At 41.5% G+C, this 12,768-nt stretch overlaps 1 protein-coding gene across 2 annotated transcripts in view; it reads right to left on the reverse strand.

Moving 5' to 3' along the window:
• The window catches only part of LOC140191461 (unconventional myosin-Id), a 591,692-nt gene that overhangs the window by 79,818 nt on the left and 499,106 nt on the right, over positions 1–12,768 (reverse strand). The gene's annotated exons all lie outside the window — the stretch shown is intronic.

Raw genomic sequence — 12,768 nt, forward strand, 5'->3', positions numbered from 1 at the left:
GAATAGCAGAGCAGATACAATGGGCCAAATGACCTAATTCCATCCTGTGCCTTATGGTCTTAAATTGATGCAGTTACAAATAAGGCACAATAGTGGCTATATTTCATTTGGAGTTTGAGGAGATTTGGTATCTCACCAAAGACTCTCACAAATTTTTACAAATGTACTGTGAAGAGCATTCTAACCAGTTGCATCACCATTTGATATGGAGGAGTGACTGCACAGGATCAGAAAAAGCTACAGAAAGTTTTAAACTCACTAACGTCCCCAACATCCAGAACATCTTCAAAAGCCAATGCCTCAGAAAGGCGGCATCCATCATTAAGGACCCCTATCACCCAAGACATGCCCTCTTTCCATTTTATATATATATATATATATATATATATATATATACACACACAGATATACACACACACACATTTATACTTTTTTATTATTATGTATTGCAATGGACTACTGCTGCAAAACAACAAACTTCATAACATATACTACTGATATCAAACCTGATTCTGATTCTGAAGATTTTGTTCTACATCCTAATATTTAAGACTGCGAGTCCTCAGTGCACCACCTGCATTGCAGCATAAAACAACAGTACATTCTGCTTCCACCTGCACAGATAATTTACTATATTTAGTAGAATCTCAATTATCCACTCTAATGGCAAGGCACTATTCCACATCTTCTGGAGCACAATGCACATCAGGAGAATACCAAAATTACCCATCAATTACCCATTTTAAGAACTGGTCATTCCTATTTATGTGGGAAGATTCAGCTGTTCTGCCTACTGGTTTGGCAATACCACCCTCCCTTAAATTGTAGCCCTGATTAGGCATCAGCTGTTGTAAGTAATTCACACCTCTGTCTCTGAGTCAGGAAACTGTGGCTTCAATTTCTACCCTGGAAACATAGACTAAAATCCAGGGAGATAATTCAGTCAGCAGTAACAAAATACACTACACGATCTGCGTTTCCGAATAGATGATCAATAGAAGCACTATTTCAAAAAATGACAGTTAATCCTACTGAACAACATTTATTCTTCAATAAATTTCATTAAAGATAAAACATGGAAGAGAAATGCAAACAGCTGAAGTTGAAAAGTATGTTTCATAGTCTCTCATGATTGAGGGAGCAAAAGGTTTCATGAGGCTAGAAAAGCTATGTCCTGTGGTTGCTGCTGTCCTTTGCATTTCTCTGAAAGTTGTTGCATCCTGACAGCATGGCCAATGTACCTTTGAACATGCAAAGCCGACATTGTGACATGGGGAGCAGCACTTCAGTCACTGTGAGGAGACAGATGAGGAGGACACTGCAATGTATTTCCCTGTGTAGACAGCGGGGAGACCCACTGTGCTTACCATAAAATGTATCTTTTTTTCTGAATCCAGCCATGATTCAACTTCCCATTCTCATTCTGACAAGTCAGTCCATGGCCTCCTCTACTGCTGTGACAAGGCCACACTCAGGTTGGAGAAGCAACACCTTAAATTCCATCTGGGTAGCCTCCAACCTGATGGCATGTGAACAGATTTCTCGAATTTCTGGTAATGACCCTCCTTCACCATTTCCCTCTCTCACCTTATCTCCTTACCTGCCCATCACCTCCCTCTGGTGTTCCTCCCCCTTTTCATTCTTCCATGGTCTTCTGTCCTCTCCTATCAAATTCTCCCTTCTCCAGCCCTTTATCTCTTTCACCAATCAACTTCCTGGTTCTGTACCCCTCTCCCACCCCAGTTTCACCTAACACCTTGTGTTTCTTCCTCCCCTCCCCACCTTCTTGTTCTGACTCCTCATCTTTTTTTCTCCAGTCCTACTGAAGGGTCTCGGTCCAAAATGTTGACTGTACTCTCTTCCACAGATGCTGCCTGGCCTGCTGAGTTCCTCCAGCATTTTGTGTGTGTTGCTTGGATTCCCAGCATCTGCAGATTTTCTCTTGTTTATGATTGTGGTGTTTCTGAGATCCTCTGCAATACTTCCTTTTCCGGATGTGGATGATTTTTTTTGATTGTCAAAAAGTCAAAGTCAATGTTCTCATTATTAACTTCAGAGCCTCAGTGGGGAGACCCCTTGGTCCATTTCTTGAGCAGGCATAAGGTATTTCAAATTTCTTGTTAGTCAAGTATGGCAGCAGGCTGGACTGAAGGATGAAATCAAGGGCACTCATGTCAGAGCTAATAATGAGGATATCCTTGAAATCTTCTTTCCAATGGACAGACTAGTTCTCTTTCTTTTGTAAATTCTTATTTTACATGATGCACAATGGCGAGATCTTAACCAGTAGGTTAATAAAAGAGCAATCACAGCTCAGACCACCGTCAAGCAAAGACTTTTTCTCATCTTTCTCATTCCATCTTTTAATCTCACCTCTAACATGTTTTCTGCTAGTGTGGAACTAATCGACAGAACTAATGGGAAATTGTCCAACCCCTGTTGCTTCATTCTACAACAATTCCATCCTCAGCTGTTGAGCTCTGGTGCTCAGCCAATTTGCATATGCTCAGATGCTACACTTCAATTCATTGTCAACTTGTTTAATGAAGGATATGAGCATCTTACAACCAATATCTGAAAATAAAGATCCTCTATCTGCATCCACTGTACAACATTCTCTGATAAAGGTTCATGGCTAGACTATACATAAAGTGAACTACTTTCCATATCTCAGAAGCTACCGCTGAGTGACGATGGACACTAATGATGAGATTCACCAACACCTTCAGTATGCCAGCACAACTTTTGGGCATCTGAGGAAGGGGGCATTTGACGATCAAGGTTTGAAATATGGGACAAAGCCCATAGTATACCAAGCATAAATGATTTTTGCCCTTCCTTATGATTTTGAGATTTTGATACCTAAACATGATATCTCAGGGGGCTGGAAAAAAACCACCAATGCTGGTATCACAGATTCACTGATGGGATAAATAAAGTAAAATCAGCATCCTCTCCAAGGCCCGATATCCCAAAACTGAAGTCCTGATTACATCCAGTTCATTTTGTTGGACAGGTTATATGGCTCACAGTCTGACATGAAACTCCGGAAACATGCACTCTAATTTAAGATCTGTCCAGGGAAGAGATTTCCAAGCCCACCGAGGAAATGCCTCAGGGGCAATCTCAAAACTTCCTTAAAAACTTTCAACATCCTGGCCCATGGTTGCTCAAAGTGAAAAGGCATTCAGGGTGGCACTGAGAGCCTTCAGAACAAACAGATCTAATGTAAAAAGAACATAGAAACCCTACAGCACAATACAGGCCCTTTGGCCCACAAAGCTGTGCCGAACATATTCCTACCTTAGAACTACCTAGGCTTTACCCATAGCCTCCTATTTTTCTAAGCTCCATGTAGCCATCCAGGAGTCTCTTAAAAGACCCTATCATTTCTGCCTCCACCACCGCCGCCAGCAGCCCATTCCACGCACTCACCACTCTCTGCGTAAAAAAACTTACCCCTGACATCTCCTCTGTACCTACTTCCAAGCACCTTAAAACTATGCCCTCTCATGCTAGCCATTTCAGCCCTGGGAAAAAGACTCTGACTATCCACATGATCAATGCCTCTCATCATCTTGCGCACCTCTATCAGGTCACCTCGCATCCTCCGTCACTCCAAGGAGAAAAGGCTGAGTTCACTCAAACTATTCTCATAAGGCATGCTCCCCAATCCAGGCAACATTTTTGTAAATATCCTCTGCATCCTTTCTATGGTTTCCACATTCTTCCAGTAGTGAGGCGACCAGAATTGAGCACAGTACTCCAAGTGGGGTCTGACAAGGGTCCTATATAGCTGCAACACTACCTTTCAGCTCTTAAAACTCAATTCCACGATTGATGAAGGCCAATGCTCCGTATGCCTTCTTAATCACAGAGTCAACCTGCGCAGCTGCTTTGAGTGTCCTATGAACCCGGACCCCAAGATCCCTCTGATTCTCCACACTGCCAAGAGTCTTACCGTTTATACTATATTCTGCCATCATATTTGACCTACAAAAATGAACCACTTCACAGTTATCTGGGTTGAACTCCATCTGCTACTTCTCAGCCCAGTTTTGCATCCTATCGATGTCCAGCTGTAACCTCTGACACCCTCCACACCATCCACAACACCCCCAACCTCTGTGTCATCAGCAAATTTACTAACCCATCCCTCCACTTCCTCATCCAGGTCATTTATAAAAATCACAAAGAGTAGGGGTTACAGAACAGATCCCTGAGGCACACCACTGGTCACTGACCTCCATGCAGAATATGACCCGTCTACAACCACTCTTTGCCTTCTGTGGGCAAGCTAGCTCTGGATCCACAAAGCAATGTCCCCTTGGATCCCATGCCTCCTTACTTTCTCAATGAGCCTTGCATGGTGTACCTTCTCAAATGCCTTGCTAAAATCCATATGCACTACATCTATGGCTCTACCCTCATCAATGAGCTTAGTCACATCCTCAAAAAATTCAATCAGGCTCGTAAGGCATGACGTGCCTTTGACAAAGCCATGCTGACTATTCCTAATCATATTATGCCTCTCCAAATGTTCATAAATCCTGCCTCTCAGGATCTTCTCCATCAACTTACCAACCACTGAAGAAAGACTCACTGGCCTATATTTTCCTGGGCTATCCTTACTCCCTTTCTTGAATAAGGGGACAACATCCGCAACCCTCCAATCCTCCGGAACCTCTCCCGTCCCCATTGATGATGCAAAGATCATCGTCAGAGTCTTAGCAATCTCCTCCCTCGCCTCCCACAGAAGCCTGGGTTACATCACGTCCGGTCCTGGTGACTTATCCAACTTGATGCTTTCCAAAAGCTCCAGCACATCTTCTTTATTAGTATCTACATGCTCAAGCTTTTCAGTCCACTGCAAGTCATCCTTACAATTGTCAAGATCCTTTTCTGTAGCGAATACTGAAGCAAAGTATTCATTAAATACCTCTGCCATCTCCTCTGGTTCCACTGCCACACTTGATTGGTCCTATTCTCTCCCGTCTTATCCTCTTGCACTTCACATACTTGTAGAATGCCTTGGGGTTATCCTTAATCCTGTCCACCAAGGCCTTCTCATGGCCCCTTCTGGCTCTCCTAATTTCATTCTTAAACTCCTTCCTGCTAGCCTTATAACCTTCTAGATTCCTATCATTACCTAGTTTTTTGAACCTTTCGTAAGCTCTTCTTTTCTTCTTGACTAAATTTACAACAGACTTTGTACACCACGGATCTTGTACCCTACCATCCTTTTCATGTCTCATTGGAACGTACCTACTCAGAACCCCACGCAAATATCCCCTCGACATTTGCCACATTTCTTCCATACGTTTCCCTGAGAACATCTGTTTCCAATTTATGCTTCCAAGTTCCTGCCTGATAGCCTCATATTTCCCCTTACTCCAATTAAACATTTCCCTAACTTGTCTGTTCCTATCCCTCTCCAATGCTATGGTAAAGGAGATAGAACTGTGATCACTATCTCCAAAATGCTCTCCCACTGAGAGACCTGACACCTGACCAGGTTCACTTCCCAATACCAGATCAAGTACAGCCTCTACTCTTGTTGGCTTATCTACATATTGTGTTAAGAAACCTTCCTGAACACACCTAACAGACTCTACCCTATCTAAACTCCTCACTCTAGAGAGATGCCAATTAATAGTTGGGAAATTAAAATCTCCCACCACAACAACCCTGTTATTTTTACTCTTTTCCAGAATCTGTCTCCCTATCTGCTCCTTGATGTCCCTATTACTATTGGGTGGTCTATAAAAAACACTCAGCAGAGTTATTGACCCCTTCCGATTCCTAACTTCCACCCAGAGACTCAGTAGACAATCCCTCCATGGGTTCCTCCTTTTCTGCAGCCGTGACGCTATCTCTGATCAACGGTGCCACACCCCCACCTCTTTTGCCTCTCTCCCTGTCCTTTCTGAAACATCTAAATCCTGGCACTCAAAGAAACCATTCCTGCCCCTGAGCCATCTAAGTCTCTGTAATGGCCACAACATCATAGCTCCATGTACTGATCCACGGTCTAAGCTCATCCGCTTTGTTCATAATACTCCTTGCATTGTTCATGATGCTTCTTGCATTAAAATAGATACATCTCAAACCATGGTTCTGAGCGTGTCCCTTCTCTATCACCAGCCTCTCCTCCCTTTCGCACTGTCTCCAAGCTTTCTCTATTTGTGAGCTAACCTCCCTTTTCTCCGTCACTTCAGTTCAATTCCCAACCCCCAGCAATTCTAGTTTAAACTCTCCTCAATAGCCTTTGCAAACCTCCCCGCCAGGATATTGGTCCCCTTCGGATTCAAGTGCAACCCATCCTTTTTGTATAGGTCACACCTGCCTCAGAAGAGGTCCCAATGATCCAGAAATCTGAATCCATGCCCCCTGCTCCAATTCCTCTGCCACACATTTATCCTCCACTCACTGTCACGTGGCACAGGCAGTAATCCCGAGATTACTACCTTTGTAGTCCTGCTTCTCAACTTCTTTCCTAACTCCCTGTAGTCTGTTTTCAGGACTTCCTCCCTTTTCCTACCTATGTCATTGGTACCAATATGTACCACGACCTCTGGCTGTTCTGCCTCCCACTTCAAGATATCGTGGACATGATCAGAAACATCCCAGACCCTGGCACCTGGGAGGCAAACTACCATCTGTGTTTCTTTCAATGGCACTGACACTACATTCAATGTGAATGATCAGAGATAATTCTCTTAACCTGAATGCAGGTGCTTATCTGTAGATATGCAATATCTATCAGAACAGTCTTATAATTCAAAAGTACGTTAATGGTATTTTTTTTAACAAAATTCAGTTAATAAATGCTGATGACATTCCCCCTATCTTCCTGTTTATCCCTATCTTTCCATTCTTTTGCACTACCCCCCACTAATTCACCTACCCTCAGTAATACACGCAACAACCAGACAGGCCACACTGTGACCCAGCCAGCTGACATAAAGGTTCACTGTATGCCTGCAAAGCATTGAAGTTTCCATAAGTGCTCCAGTCTCCCTGCTGGGAGATTCACTACCTACTGTAGTTGGTTATCAGTCAGTAGGGAACTAACAGTGTTGGAAATTCTCTGGTTCTTTTGTAGGTCATGTGACTAAGTTGTATTTATCTCAAGTGTAAAGTATTAAGTTCACAGTTCAAAGGATTCCCTTTGAACTAAGGGAACCCTTCATACTGAGGAGGCTGTTGGAATCCCTACTTAAATAAAATGAAGGTCTGCCGTTCTTCATATCATTGGCAACCATCCTTGGTCTTGCAGATAGGAAGGCTCCAAGAGTAATAAGTGGTGGCTGCTATGTCACCTGTACCTAGCAAATCAGCAAGGACACTCAACACTTAACAAACAAGAATGAAAATCTCAACTGTACATACAAGTCTTAAAAATGCTGTGGATAGGTGTTTCTGTTAAATCAGCATCCGTTATAAAGTATTTCTCTGGATAAAGTGCATTTTTAATTAAACTATCAGCAACGCACCTGCTTCCAGAAACTCACAGCTGCAACAAAACTGAAGCTGTCTGCAAAACCTTGTAACTAAGGTGAAGGACATCCAAGAAAGTCTTTGTTCAATGTGACATCCAGGAATTCTGTTTGCAGGATTAACCTCTGAACAAGAGATGGGCCTTTTCTCAATACTTTTATTCAGTAAATCAAGTTTGTCAGTGCCTTGCTTGCAGCAAAATTTCCCATAAATTATTCAGCTGCTGGAATAGTACTCTGCATGGAATGGAGTTATGTTTCATTGCTGTTAATGAGGAATTGTTGTCAACAATTTTAGCCCTTAACAGCAGAATTTACCATGTGAAAGTATTTGTTCAGAGTATTCACTGCTGTTGAATTGACATCATCCAAACAGATGGGCATTTACACCTATTGTGCAGTTAGGAATTGGCAGCTTCATAATTCAGACTGCTCAGAACCAGCTAGATTCTTGTGGATGTACAACTCCACAATCAATCACCCTCCCCTTATTACTTGAATGGTCTATCTTTATGTCTGAGGGGATAGCTTGGAGTAACAGCATTTTGAATGAGAGGGATATATTTGTACTTATTTTTTTGGAGGTACTTCAAGAACTCTGGAGGATGTAAAACACATCATATAAATTAAAGTTTATTTTAACATTATTAAATTTGTGTTTTCACCTGACATCTCGTAAGCATGCTATTGTCCAGCAAGGAATACAATCAGGATTGGAAATGCGGATGGATATTGTTTAGTTTGTGGAATCTTACAAGAAAGCATTCAAGAATGGCTCTTAACTGAAGTACAACTCACATTTAAAAGAACAGTTGAAATTGCTGTTTCAATGGAAACAGCAGCCAGAGATGCAATTGAGTTGCAGTCAGGAATGAAACTGAGCGTGAACAAAATTTGCAATGTCTAAACAGAAACTGGCCTGACTGAACAAATTGTGTTACTGTTGTGGCAGGGCCTCACATACACCAGAACAATGCAAGTTTCAAGGTGAAACTTGCAGAAAATGCAACAAAGTAGGACACATACAAAGAGCATGTCAGACAAACAAAAATAAATAGACTGCACAGGAAAGAGAGAATGATAAAAAAATTCATGTTACAGTTTCAAAAAGAGCACTAATCTGCATGCTGTGGATGAAAAATCTGATAAAGATGAGAGTGAGACAGGACTGATAAGCCTTAAGATTTACTATGTGAAAACTAACAATAGAGAAGTAATACTAGAAGTTAATGGCAAATTGAATAAAATGGACACTGGCTTGACTGAGTCATTCCACAAAATGATTTTAAACAGCATTTCAAAATACTAAACTGAAGTTTGCAGATATCCAACTAAGAACTTATACTGGAGAAAAGATAACTGCTGTGGGAATGACATTTGTAACAGTAAAATACAACAACCAACAAGCCACATTGGGTATGTATATGGTAAAAACAGGACAGCCAGCATTGTGGGGTTTGCTTGGCTGAGACAACTACAATTTGATTCTACCAATGTACTGTGGAAAGTATTCTGGATTATGGACAGGTATGGAAATCCAATGCACAGGAATACACAAGGCTACAGAGAATAGTGGACTCAGCCAGTTTCATCATAGGTAGAGCTCTCCTCACCATTGTGGGCATCTATGAGAAACAATGTCTCAGGAAGGCAACATCCATAATCAGAGTCCCCTACCATCCAGGTAATGCCCTCTTCTCAGGCAGGAAGTACAGAAGCCTGAATACTGACACTTCAAGGTTCGACAACAGTTTCTTCCCTACTGCCATCAGGTTCTTGAACTGACTTCAAAAACCCTAACACTACCTCAGACTGTATTTCCTTTTCTCTTTCTCAACTTGCACTAGAGTCATTATGTTTATTTGACATGTAAGTTATGTATAATTTATGCTGCTGTGGTAGAAAGCTAATTTTCATGGTATTGACACCCTGCTTATGTGTGCCTATGACAATATACTTGAACTTGAAACCTGAATCAGAGGGCCCTACTGGTCATTGATGAGGAACCAGAGCTATTTGTTTACAGCTGGAATGAGACATAATCATAATATTAGTAATAATTGCTTCCTGCAGATTTTCAGGACTGCCTATGGGAAAGGAAGTCCATATCTCTGTGACAGACAGTCCTCTGGAATTAGCAGTCTCAAATTTTGCTAACTCCATACCATGTCACCTGAACCATCACAAATACTGAACTGGTATTATTCTACAGTGTATCATGGGTGTCTTATAATTCATGATTAAATAGAATTCCTTTCTTTAATATTCCTCACATAAAATATATATTTCACAGATAAAAATATATTGGCTCTGTGATGACCAATGTGTGGGGTCAAAATCTCAGGTTTGTGTGAAATGGGGGGAAACTGAACAGCAGGGAGGGAACAGCTTTTTTTGGCAATGGCCTGGCACAGGAACATTGGTCTTCCAATTACTTAACTAGAGAAATTGTCAATCTTCTAGTACAGGAGGACATAGAAACAAGCTAAAAAATTTGGATAGCACAGTTGGTTCACTCCCAATATTTCTTCCTTGGGGAAAGAAAAAGTAAAAAAAAAATTAGGAAATAAGGAGAATGAGGAGAAGCTTGAGGATGGAAATTTTTTTTGATTCCCACTTTACATTTTCTAAATTGAGCTAAATGATGTTAGATATGACCTGTTTTGGTACACAATACCAGGGTACCTGGCCTGGCCACTAGAAATGATCTTTTATGAATATGGAGGCTATATGAGTTGATCCTCTGCACTTGAAAGGAGCTTCAGGAGGTGGAGCAGATTCTGAGGCAAGTTGGCTTCCAGAATGCAATGATAGTGTAACATTTTCACACCATTGAATAGGTTTGATTCATTTTAGATATCTCTGATAGAGGCACTGGTCTTGACAAGAAGCTCAGAGATCTTGGCCTTCCCCCTGCCTTGTGCAGCTGGATCCTGGACTTCCTGTCAGATTGCTGGCAGGTAGTAAGGGTGGGCTCACTCACCTCTGCCCCTCTGACCCTCAACACAGGAGCCCCTCAGGGCTGTGTCCTGAGTCCCCTCCTTTACTCATGACTGTGTTGCCACCCGCAGCTCCAATCTGCTAATTAAATTTGCAGATGATACTACATTGATCGGCCTTACCTCAAATAATAATGAGGCAGCCTACAGGGAAGAAGTCATCACCCTGACACAGTGGTGGTCAAGAAAACAACCTCTTCCTTAATGCTGCAAGAACAAGGGAGCTGGTTATGGACTACAGGAGGAACAGAGACAGGCTCACCCCTAATGACATCAATGGATCTGGGGTTGAAAGGGTGAACAGCTTCAAGTTCCTTGGTATACACATCACCGAAGACCTCACTTGATCTGTACATACTGGCGGTGTGGTGAAAGAAGCACAACAGCGCCCCTTTCACCTCAGATATTTGAAGGAGTTCAGCACGAGTTCCCAAATCCTAAGGACTTTCTACAGGAGCACAATTGAGAGCATCCTTACTGGCTGTATTGCTGCCTGTTATAGGAACTGTACTTCCCTCGATCGCAGGACTCTGCAGGAGTGGTGCGGACAGCCCAGTGCATCTGTGGATATGAACTTCCCACTATTCAGGACACTTATAGAAAAAAGGTGCATAAAAGGGCACAAAGGATCTTTGGGGACCCGAGTCACCCCAAACACAAATTGTTCCAGCTGCTACCATTCAGGAAATGGTACCACAGTATTAAAGCCAGGACTAACAGTGCCTAGGACGGCTTCTTCCACCAGGCCATCGGACTGATTAATTCATGCTGACACAATAGTGTCATATATTGACACTATTATAAAAGCAATATTGACTGTTCTGTTGTATATTTTACTGTACATATTATTTATTACTAATTACTATTAATTACACATTGCACATTTAGACACAGACATAACATAAGGATTTTTACTCTTCACGCATGCGAAGGATGTAGAAATAAAGTCAATTTAATTCATTGACTGACCGCTCAAACATTTAGATAATGAAGAAGAAAATTATTTAAAAATATTAAGTATAAAATTAATGAAAAATGCGTTTAAATGCCCACAAGTGTTTAATATGAAACAAAATAGGGAAATAACTCAAAACATTTAAGCTACACTCACCATTCTCCAGATGGTCAGTGTTAGGGGTTGCTATTTCTACCTTTTACACCTTACTCTCCATGGTTTGTCCTGTGCTTGGCAGAACATATACGTACACAACTCCAAGGGGAGCTGATACGTAAATGGCTGAATACTGGTGGTTCTACTTTTGTCTCTGTTCCTTCCTACATGGATGTCACCTGACCTGCTATTTCTCAGATATGGATGTCACTGGGAAGGTCAGCATTATTGCTCACCTCCAATGTCTTGCTTAGCATAGCAAAGTGATTTGTCGGCCAGATGGGAAAGGCCCTTTAAGGATTCTTTCCCGGAAGGTCATAACTGAATCAGTTGCATTTAAAAACATGCAAGAACTTCATGATCATTGATATGTGGTTTAATATTCAGATTTAATCAGATTTTAAAAGTTAAGTGAAACTCACAGTGAGATCTGAACTCATTCTCTGAATTAACTCTGTAACACAACCATTATGGTTCAATATTCTACAACAAAGAATCAGGCCCTTCAGGCCATCTAGTTCATGCCAAACTATTAGTCTGGTTAGTCCCATTGACCTGCACCTGGGCCATAGCCTGCCATAACACTCCCATCCATGTACCTATCAAAATTTCTCTTATATGTTGGTATCAAACCCACATCCACCATTTGCGCTGGCAACTCATTCCACACTCTTGCCACCCTCTGAGTGAAGAAATTCCCCCTCAAGTTGCCCTTAAACATTTCACCTTTTATCCCTAACCCATGACCTTTAGTTCTAGTCTCATGCAACATCAGTCTAATTCTAGTCTCACTCAACATCAAAAGCCTGCTTGCATTTACTCTATTTATACCTCTCACAACTATGTACACCTTTCTCAAATCTCTTATTCTGCTACACTCCAGGGAATGAAGTCGTAACCTATTCAGCCTTTCCATGGAACTCAGGTCCTCAAGTCCCAGCAACATCCTTGTCAATTTTCTCTGCACTCGTTCAAATACCTGAATGTCTATATCTGAATAGAGATCCATTATCTAGGATAATATTTTAAATTTATAAATAGATGATTGTCAGCTTGATAATAAGATTTATTAAAAGCTTTGTTCAATAAAGATAAAGATTAGCTTTATTTCTCATATACACATCGAAACATTGAAGCAAACAATGAAATTTTTTGTTTG

This window comes from Mobula birostris, chromosome X (genome assembly GCF_030028105.1).
Source record: "Mobula birostris isolate sMobBir1 chromosome X, sMobBir1.hap1, whole genome shotgun sequence".
Classification (NCBI taxonomy): Eukaryota; Metazoa; Chordata; class Chondrichthyes; order Myliobatiformes; family Myliobatidae; genus Mobula; species Mobula birostris.